The sequence below is a fragment of the Equus przewalskii genome, chromosome 21, assembly GCF_037783145.1.
Source record: "Equus przewalskii isolate Varuska chromosome 21, EquPr2, whole genome shotgun sequence".
Lineage (NCBI taxonomy): Eukaryota > Metazoa > Chordata > Mammalia > Perissodactyla > Equidae > Equus > Equus przewalskii.
In genome coordinates this window covers 45,690,960-45,700,723 of record NC_091851.1, presented here as the reverse complement: position 1 = coordinate 45,700,723, position 9,764 = coordinate 45,690,960, and the positions used below count along the sequence as shown (strand labels likewise).

At 48.9% G+C, this 9,764-nt stretch overlaps 1 long non-coding RNA gene across 1 annotated transcript; it reads right to left on the bottom strand.

Moving 5' to 3' along the window:
- Nucleotides 1-628: 628 nt before the first annotated feature.
- LOC139078315 (uncharacterized) lies at nucleotides 629-5,879 on the bottom strand. Its single transcript, XR_011531251.1, has 2 exons — nucleotides 5,701-5,879; nucleotides 629-5,370 (listed from the first exon to the last, which is right to left on the bottom strand). It is a non-coding gene; the product is annotated as an uncharacterized lncRNA (long non-coding RNA).
- Between the last annotated feature and the right edge of the window lie 3,885 nt (nucleotides 5,880-9,764).

The window sequence follows — 9,764 nt, the reverse complement described above, 5'->3', positions numbered from 1 at the left end:
ACTAGCCGCTGTTTGATGATTGCATAGCAGAAGGCTCAACAGAAACGCCTTGTATCTGAGCAAATCTCCATAAGTTCTGGTTCTGGTTCAAGGGAAGAAGGAGCCCTGGGCAAGGAGGCGGGAGCCCCCTACTCAGCGAGCAACACAAACCCAGACAAGCTCCTTCACTGTCCACACTTCCATCTTCCTGTCCCCCAAATGGAGACATCACTTCTACTATTTGGTCTCTCCCACGTGGTTACGACCAGGATCTCGGTAGATTATTTCCATGAAAGCACCTTAAGGAATAGAGCACTTTGAGCAAATGAAAGGCTTTTTGTTCTTCTTTGTCTGGGTCCCATCCTTCGCAGGCCCTGGAAGGATCCCAGACTCTGCAGATGGCATTTCCTGTTTAATCTGCGAGAACTCTGCTTCAGACAGTTTAAGTAAGGCAGGTGTCGCATTGCAGAAGAGAGTTTATCCTCTGCCACTATTGACATCTTACAGAGGACTGACTCGGGAAACGTTGCCCAACACAAATCTTCATAGCTGGATTTTAAAGCGATTTTTATGCATTGAACTTATCAGCATGGTTTAGAGAAAGGAAATATAGAGCTTAAGCTTGGTATTTATTTAAATAATGCAATTCTTTGGAAAATGAGTTCATGCTGAGCCCTTTGAAAGAAAGGCATCAACCGCAGTGAAGTCTGAATTAGTTGTATGTGAGGATGAGGATATTTCTCCTGACCTGTTTATTGGCCTCATTGCTCTAAAATGCACTAGGGCAGAGGTTCTCAAACTTGAGCATGCATCAGAACCCCCTTGAAGGTTTGTCAAAATCCACATGGCTGGGCCTCACCCTGGAGTATCTGATTCAGCAGGTCTGGGGTGCAGCCAGAGAATGTGCATTTCTAACAACCTCCCGGGTGATGCTGATGCTGCTGGTCCCGGTACCACACTGAGAATCGTGGCAATGGAGCTAAGGTGAAGCAAAAAGACTTCCAGGGAGCGCTGACATTGGTGTCCCATCCATATCCCCTTAGCACTCACCTTTCTGCCTGAAGACTGTCACAGCGTCTCCTGCCACTCTACTCAGGGGCGCTAGGCCTGCAGGGGACACACAGATAGCTGGAGAGTTAGTGCCCCTGGAAGCAGCCCTTCATCAATGCAGGCAGGATGGAGTGGATAAATACCCCCTGGTTCCCTACTCCTTAGATGGGATCGTTCTGAGCTGTGGTCTGCAGCAGTCCTGTGACTCGGAGCATGGTCCCAGCACCAGTGCTGGCCGGTTTCCTGAGCTGTCTGTTACCAGTCTGTGCTGGGCCAAGTGCTGAAATTGAGCGTGAGCACTTAGAAACTTTTATGGCAATTTGAGACTTTAATTTTATAACTGTTGAAGCTAATAATAATAATAATAATAATAAAGGAGGCTTGTATTTTGTACGTCTTTGTTCCCATTTTTTTGTATTTTATGAAAACATCAGTCCTCCATGGTTTGGCCAGACAAAGGAATTCTGCACCTCGGAAAGTCTGAAGAGCCCCGGCCCCGAGCCGCCCAGCAGGGCCGAGCCTCTGCGGCCCACGGCAGGGGCCCGTTCATCCGAGGACCTGCTCTTGGCCTCCTTCCCTTCCCTCTCTCTCTTCCCACCCTCCTCTGGGTATTTCCTGTGACCCCCTCCCAAATCCTTGCCTGTCCTTGAATCCTTATCTCAGGGTCTGCTTCTGGGGAAACCCAAACCAAGACCCTTAACTGATGTGATTTCTTGAAATTCTTTAAAATGAAACTCACTCTCTCTCTTTAAATATTATATATACTTACTGGGAGATTTTACATTTTCAGGGATCTAGCTTCTCTTTTAAAATAAGGACATCTCACAACATGGGACGTGCTTTTCCACACGGCAGCAAGGAGCCGTCACCGAGCTCCTTTGGATGGAATGTTCCAATTTTGCCACATCTTCCACCATTCCCTGCTGTTTCCCCAAAGCTATTTTCCTTGCCAGTTATCATTTAGTTGCAGGGTATTTTTCTCAAATAGGATAAATATTTCCCTTTATCATAGTCTCCTTCAAAAATGGGTACAGATAAACCAAGAGCACCACAGGTTTTGAGTAAAAAACTGGAGAAAACACATTTCTACGAAAGAAAGAAGAGCATTCCTGTGCATTTCACATGAGAACAAAGACTTTCACCCCCGGCTCTGCCCTCTGAGGGAATTTGAACTTGTGATCTCGTGGCCTAGAACCTAGATTTCATCTTCCACCTCCCAGGGACAAATAGGTCAAATGGGCGGGAGATATTCTGAGGGGTGCCACTGGGACTGAGCAAGACCAATTTGGGGTGAAATTGGGAAGTCTGTGGGGTGCGGATGAGAGGTCCTCCTTGTCTTGGAGGACAGAGCAGACCAGCAACTCCTCTAGTTCCTTCTCCTCTGATGAGGCTCAGACTGGGAGACAGGGCTCCTCATTTGAAGGCCCAACGTGTTGCCTTGGACCCTCAACAAGATCATCGGTGGCCTTCTTAGATCCACTGTCCCCCCATCATGCAGAGATAGGACCAATATCTTCACTGGCTGTGGAGCAAATTGAGTCATTTTACAGTACATTTTTCTGTGAACGTTCCAAAGTTGTTTATTACTATCAGGAAGTAATGTAAAAAACATATACTTCCACATATCCATCGCTCCCTTCCACCATGGCTACCTGAAAAGATTATTAAACAAGCTAGGGATGGCCTCATTGCTGGAAATGCTGTCATTTCTCCCCCAGAACTGTGCTAACAGGATCCTGCTTGGGGTTTTTTCTGCTCCTCCTCTTTGTTCTCTGTATTTTATTTACCATAAAAACACAGTTTTAAGCCAAACAAGGGGAGAAGTCCTTCCCTCAGAATCCCACGACCCTGAGACAATAGCCTTTTTCCTTTTTCTCACCGTGAAGGGTACCTACAATTTTTGGTTCTCAGGTCTTTCCTCACATTATCTCTGAAACGTTTCTGTTTGTCTGGACAATCTTTGTGATGGCCACAGGAGCTCCTGCAGGCCCTGTCAGAGGCCTTCAGGTTGTTTTCGAGTTTAGGTGCTTGTTCATGTATTCAGCTATTATTTCAATGCTCATGAGCATCTTCATGCAGGCAGCATGTTTTCTTTCTTGGGTAATCTTTCCTTTGGATAAATAACCAGGAGACAGAGGACCCTAGGATCAAAGGACACGAGCTTTTGCAGACAGGGAAATAAGCCTCAGGACTTGGGGGACTTGCTTCACAGTCCGGAATTTTATCTCAGAGCGTTTTCTTCCCAGCTTATCACTAACTTGTTTTGGCTCCAACGACTTATTTCTAAAATCCAACCCTCCCTCACAGAATGTGAAAATGACACGAAAAAGAAGATTTGAAAAATTGTGCCAAGGCTTTGATTTCCCAAAAGGAAGGGAGGCGTTCAGAGAAGGAGGCTCAGGCTCCGCGGGGCCTGGAGTTGGGGTGCATTTCTCAAGTAGCCCCACCAGGGCCCTTTTCACCGCCCGCCCACTGCCACCCCCCCATCTGTACCTACAAGGCCACTGCCACCTGGCCTATAGCAAGGTGGGCTCTGACATTGAAATATCATAAATAGAAACCTCGTTCATTTTTGTTCCCCATTCCCAATAACACCAGTGGTCACCCCCAAATCAACATTAAAACAACAGAAGACTCCAGAAACCCAACTCTTTCTGCAGTAAAAGCCTGGAAATTACATTTTATACAATTAAGAAGACAGCATTTTAAACATAATTCTATCAATTCAGCTAAATGCTCTCCAACTATAAGATCCACTCTCTAAAACAAAGGACTATGCCTTTCTCATCAATATAATTACATTTTTAAATGAAATTTTTAGAGGACCCTTTCCATGAGGCATGCCAGTTGTTTCCAAATGCTTGATTAGGTTGTTAATCTCCTTTCCCTCCTTAGCAACACGCTTCAAGGGGCTACTTCATACCAAGTTCACATTCGTGAAACAATTAAGATAATTAAGATAATACGTCATTTCAAAAATATATGATTCTGGATCCCTGAAAGCGTCTCCTAAAAGACCCAAGGATCTCATTGCAGAAACGGACCATCAAAATAGAACTAAACTTGCATTATTTGAAGGACTCAGACATTCTTTCAACTTTGGGTGTTTAGAGTTATTTAGAATAGTTCTACCTTTTGTTTCTCCCTTTAAGATTTTCTAGATTCCAAAGGACCTCCAAGAGAAGTTAGGAAATTAAATAAGAAAATCTTTCTGAGATAAAACACTGCTGCAAACGTACCTGTAGTGCTAGGAATCAGGATGGTGGATCCTGGGTGATAACTGAGAAGCTGCACCAGAGAACCTTCTGGGGGATGGAAATGTCTATTACCTTACGAGGATTCATACACACACAAAAACCACTGGTTATGGTTTCTGAGCTTTGCCGTTTGCATGTTATATCTTAATTTAAAAGGCCAGATAAATAATAATTAAGAGGAAAAAAAGGAGATGCTGCCACAAAATCATCTGTTGGAGAAATAGGGATGGAATATGCTGTGTGTGGGGCAGATGTGGAGGGACGGGCCAGGTATGGCAGCCAGATTCTGGAATCAGGTCCACCTACACAGCTGGTGGGCTCAGTGAGATGAAAACGCAGCCCTCTTGTTCAACAGTCGTTAAGAATTTCAAGATGGTGGCAGCCCAGCAGTAAACCAAGTGCGGCACAGCCCGTAAAGCCTGCTGGGCTGTAATCTGTCCCCACGGCCGAGAAGGGAGTGGCTGGATTTCCTAAGGTGTTCCTTTTTTTCTTCCATTTTTAATTTCAGCCTAATAGGATCGCTTGTTGCCATGGTTAGTCATTGCTGCAATTTGTGCCCCTATTAAATGCAAATTAACCTACTTAGGGAGTTCTCCCTTGGTTTCCCAGGATATGCAGGCCTCCATCTATGTAGGGGGAGGTGGAGAGGGGGTCTCTCATCTAGCGCTGAGTTTCTAACTTCTGCTGCTGTCCTGGCTCAGACCCACTCCTGACTTCCTGATGCTTCAGCCGTAATGTGCAGGAGCCACTGGCTTTGAGAAACAGGTCCCCAGCATGCAGCTTCCCCTTAAGTGTCTCCAGAATCTTCCTAGGACCCGCTGTTGACATTCTTCTTTGTCAAAGAGTTGCTTTGGCAGAGGGACAGATCTGCAGGGCCCCTCTCTGTGGCATGACATGATGGGGATGCCCTCAGGGACCTTGAGAACTTCCCTTCTCCATGGGGGTTTCTTGTCTTCATCTCTAGTCTCCACAGCAGCATTCCTAAGGGGAGTGAAGTCCTCAGAGAGACACTAATGACATGCTTTTAGCTCTTCCAGGACTTGGAACTCTCCAGTACGCAGGGGAGAGTTTGGCCAACACTTACCTGTCCAAGCAAGAGAGAAGCAGTTAGAGATGTCTCTAGCTGCTATGGCCCTGAGACCACAGCCGGGCACCAGCACCCCCTCAGCGTCCCCCCTTGGCTCTCACTGCACTGCTTCTTTCAGTTTCTCAAACCCTCTTCCGGACTCTTGGCTGTTGCCCCTCTCTTCCCTCTGCCTGGACCACTTCTCTCCCGGGCCTCCAACCTCACTCCTCTTGCCTGCTTAATTCCTTCCACAGGGAGAGTGTATCCTGTGATGCCCAGAAAGCGGGTCCCACTAGCACGCCGCCAGTGTGCCCTCCCCCTCCGCATGCACCACACAGCCTTGCTTACTTGTTCTCATGGCCAGCCCCCGGTGGGCACTTGCTTCCATGACAGCAGGGACCTATCTTGTTCCATCATCCAGCATCTCCCACTGTAAGGGATGTGTGCGGTTGCTCTATAAATATCAGAGAGTGAGTGATGAATGAGTCAGCAACTGAAGTGTCTCTGGTCAGGCGTATCTACTTACTAATTGGGGAAAAGGCTCCTGTGGATGCAAAGATTAGGTTTAAAGATAAAGGGTTTGCAGGAGGAGTAGGATGCAGAGAGAAAACAATTCTAAGGTTCTTCAGCATTCCTTCATGGTTTGATACCTCTCAATTCCAAAGGATTCTTGAAAAGTAGGCCTCAGGGTCACCTTACAATTACAAAAACAGCAAAGAACTGAAGTTCCTAACTCCAAAGCTTTTTGGAGGAAAACTAAGTGTTGTCCTACTCAAGGGAAGTGGGATGTGTGGGAAGACACGAGCGTGGCCCCAGACACACTGCAGCTGTTCAGTCCGGAAGCACTAACTGCGCACCTGTTTTGGAGTGCTCAGCCGAGGGCAGTGGATGGGTCTGAGCAAAGGGCGAAGCTGAGCGAGGTCCACAGCGTCCAACAACAGAGGCTCAAACGTCTCCTCCAGGCCCTGGGACTCCCTCTCTCCCTGCAGATGTGTACTGATGAGCACCCCCATCCCCTCCACTGTCCCTGCGGATGAAGTGGACCAGGTGGCAATGTCCCTCGGAACCATGCTGGGCAACAGAGCAACTCCTGCTCTTTCCTGGAATGGGCCGGGGCTCAGCTAATTCTCTTCGTGGGGCCTTCATCAGTGCTGACTCAGGGGACCACAAGTGAGTTACATTCCCTCTGTTTGGAGCCTGACAGTACGTTGTTTCCAGGGAAAGACTCAGACTCGGTCAGCAATCCATCCGGGAGGGTTTACAGAGCAACTGCGAGAAGCCCCAGAGGCAGGGGCCAGGCAGCAGTGAAGCCCCAAGCCCCCACAGTACACATGGCTTCACATGAGATTGTTTTGCTGCAAAAATTTTTGGAAAGATTTTGATAATCTGGTGTTTTTCAATTATTTGGAATTTTACCCACAAAGCAGTCACAAATTGCCTTAATTTGTCCTAAGAGCTTTCTCATGATGTTTTGTTTTATATTTTAAGGCACATTGGTTTTGCTCATTTGTTCTGGTGACAAGCTTTATTCCAAGGCAAGCGACTCGCAGCTGCCTAGCTGTAGTAATACAGCCTTACAGGTACGTAAGCACACATGTATTCCCCCGACTCTTGCTGCTCTATGCTTGCCTTTTAGAGGACTTTGAGGAAAGCAGGCAGGCCTACAGGGAGTGCCTGTGGGGTGTGAGGGATAAAGGGCAGACAGAGGGACAAGACTGGGCAACAGGAAGGGCCAATCAGAAAAGGCGCCCAGACTTGGCCCATTGAATCCCTCTTGCCAGCATTCAGGGCCAGTTCAAAGGCTGGAGACCCTTGACCTGGTTCCCACCCGTCCTTCTGGAACCCCAACAGCCACAAAGGCCAATCCCAGGTCCCCACTCTGCCATTCCTCAGGCTGGAGTGAACTGGATGGATAGAAACTAAAATGTCAAAGCAGAAAAGGAAAAACGCTTCTGTCTTTTTTCATCAGACCCTTTTGCCGAAGCAGCTAACGCGAACTATAAAACAATGTAATGATTTAATAATTAGATCCAGGACACATGCGGTCTTCATTATCACAATGATTACTTTTCAGTAATATGAGGAAAAACATGAATCTTAAAGTAATTCCCAATAATTAAATTAAAGTCAACCTTCTCCTAAAGGTTTTGTTTGGGAAGGACTTATGAGAAATCCTGATAATGCAGTAATAGGCATTCAGAACAGCTCTGGGTGACCACGGGCCTCCAACAGGAACCAGGGTGGTACACTTTATTATTTTGTTTTGAGAAAGAGAAATACAACAGAGTTCCCAAATGTGTTAATTTTATTAAAACCCAGCTGTGACTGAGCAGGTCAGAACCCGTGACCATTGTCCATTACCCTGTCCATGTGGAGAGCTTCATGCTTCTTTCACATTTCAGCTGCACGGGGGTCATCAGACTGTCCGTTAATTCTTAGGTTCCATGAAGCTAAATCAGTTTAATTTAGCTGGAGCTTAAATTAGAAAACGTGCCCCGTTCTGCCCAGTAATGGGCAGCAGAGGCAGAGAAAAGACTCGCTCCCTCCCACTCTGTACCCTACAGTCTTTTGTCCACCCAGCGGCAGCAGTGGTCTTCCTAAAACGGAAATGGCACTCCTCAGAGGACCCCCAACTCCCCACCACCGAGGTCCCCCTGCCCCCTGACCCGGGCCTGCCCAGTCACTCCTCTCCCGCCCTCTAGACCTCCCGCCATCCTTCTGTCTCAGAGGGCCCGGCTCCCTCCTGCTGCTGGGCCTTTGCACCAGCTGTTCCCTCCAACCACCCAAAACACATCTCCTCCCCTCATGGCCACCCGCCTCCCTCTGGTCAGCCAGGTCTCAGCTCCAAAGCCACCTCCTCCTCGGGGCGGCCTTCCCCCACCAGCCTGCTGAACACACCCCGCATCGCTCCCTCATGTCATCCTGCGTTATTTCAGTTGAGGCCCGACTCACTGCCTAGACTTTCTTTTTATTTCTTCCATTGTCTTCCCCAGCTGACACGTAACCTCCACAAAGTTCCTGTCTCCTCGGTCAAGGCCACTTTCCCAGCTTGAGGATGGTGCTGGGTGCAGAGGACACGTTCCGTGTACTGGTAGATAGAGTTACTGCAGGATGTGGAGGCCCACTGTGCAAGAGAGGGCGCACTTTGTGTACTATGGTGACTGTCTTCACGGTCAGGGTACAGGGTGTTCCGCCCCAGGACCCTCGCAGTGAGGAGTGTCCACAGGGACCAGAGCCCAGGAGAAAGCCGAAGCTGCAGGAGCTTTAGGAGGAGAAGCGCAGGGCTGCAGCCTACGGTCAGTGGGGCAGAGAAGAGTGCCCCAACCTCACCTTCAGAGCTCTGGCCCTGATGTCCCGAGTCTTCGCGGTGTCTCTACAAGGCGGGCGCTAAGATTAGCCCTCTTCCCACTCAGGGAACTGTGCCTTGGAGAAGCTAAGTACCTTTCCAGGTTGCTAGGCCAGCAAGTGGCCGAGGGGGGACCAGAACCCTGGTTGTGTCCGACCTGATGCCCTTCTCCTAAAGCTTTCTCGGGGGATGGGTGAGCCATCAGCACAGGCCAGGGAGACGGTGTGGGAAGCTGGGGTCTGGGAGCTCGCAGACAGGTTAGAACTAGGGCCAGACACTTTGAGCCTTGAAAGAATGGGTCCAACAGGGCCTAACACCCCCTTTGCAGCCAGGCCAGACAACCATGAGACCACGGAAGTCTAAGGCTAACTGTAGGCCAACTCACAGGGGAAAGAGGCCCTTCCTGCCTCTCTCTCCAAGCCATTTGCTCAGCCTCTCTGGCTCCTTCTTCGCTCTCTCTCCAGGCCGTTCAGCAGCTGGCAGCCCACCCAGCCCACCTGCCACATCTGCAGTGATCATGTGCCACGTCCAAGGTCATCTGACTTCTGAGAAATCTAGGGACAAAGGCTGGGGCCCGTGGCCCCCTCCCAGCCCCCAGACCTCATAGCCCAGCAGGCAGAGGCCCCCAGAGGTGCGTGATCTCCTCAAGGTCACCAAGTTCATTGCTGCACAGCCCGGCCAAGAGCAGAGGTCTTCCCGGCCAGGCACGCCCTGCCAAGTCACAAAGACTTTACTGTATATATTCCAGACAGAGTAGGAAGAAATTCAGGTTTTTCCACTCTGACAAAGTACTGTGGATTATTTGCAAGAAGTCTGGGAAATTCCAGAAGTCTGTTTTCAAAAGACGCCCACTTGGCTGCCCAGCATTTTGTGAATAGTCCCTCATTCAGGTACAGAAGAGGATGTATTCTGCTGAAATTTCCAGACCCCATGCTCAACTCCTTGGGTGGAAAGAGCCGGAGATGGAACGGCTGTAGACCCCAAATCCGGCTGCCTATCCATTTGCCCTCAAGTTGCCCGCAGCCCCCATGGGAGCAGGACTCATGCTTCCCAAGTCACCTGCCCA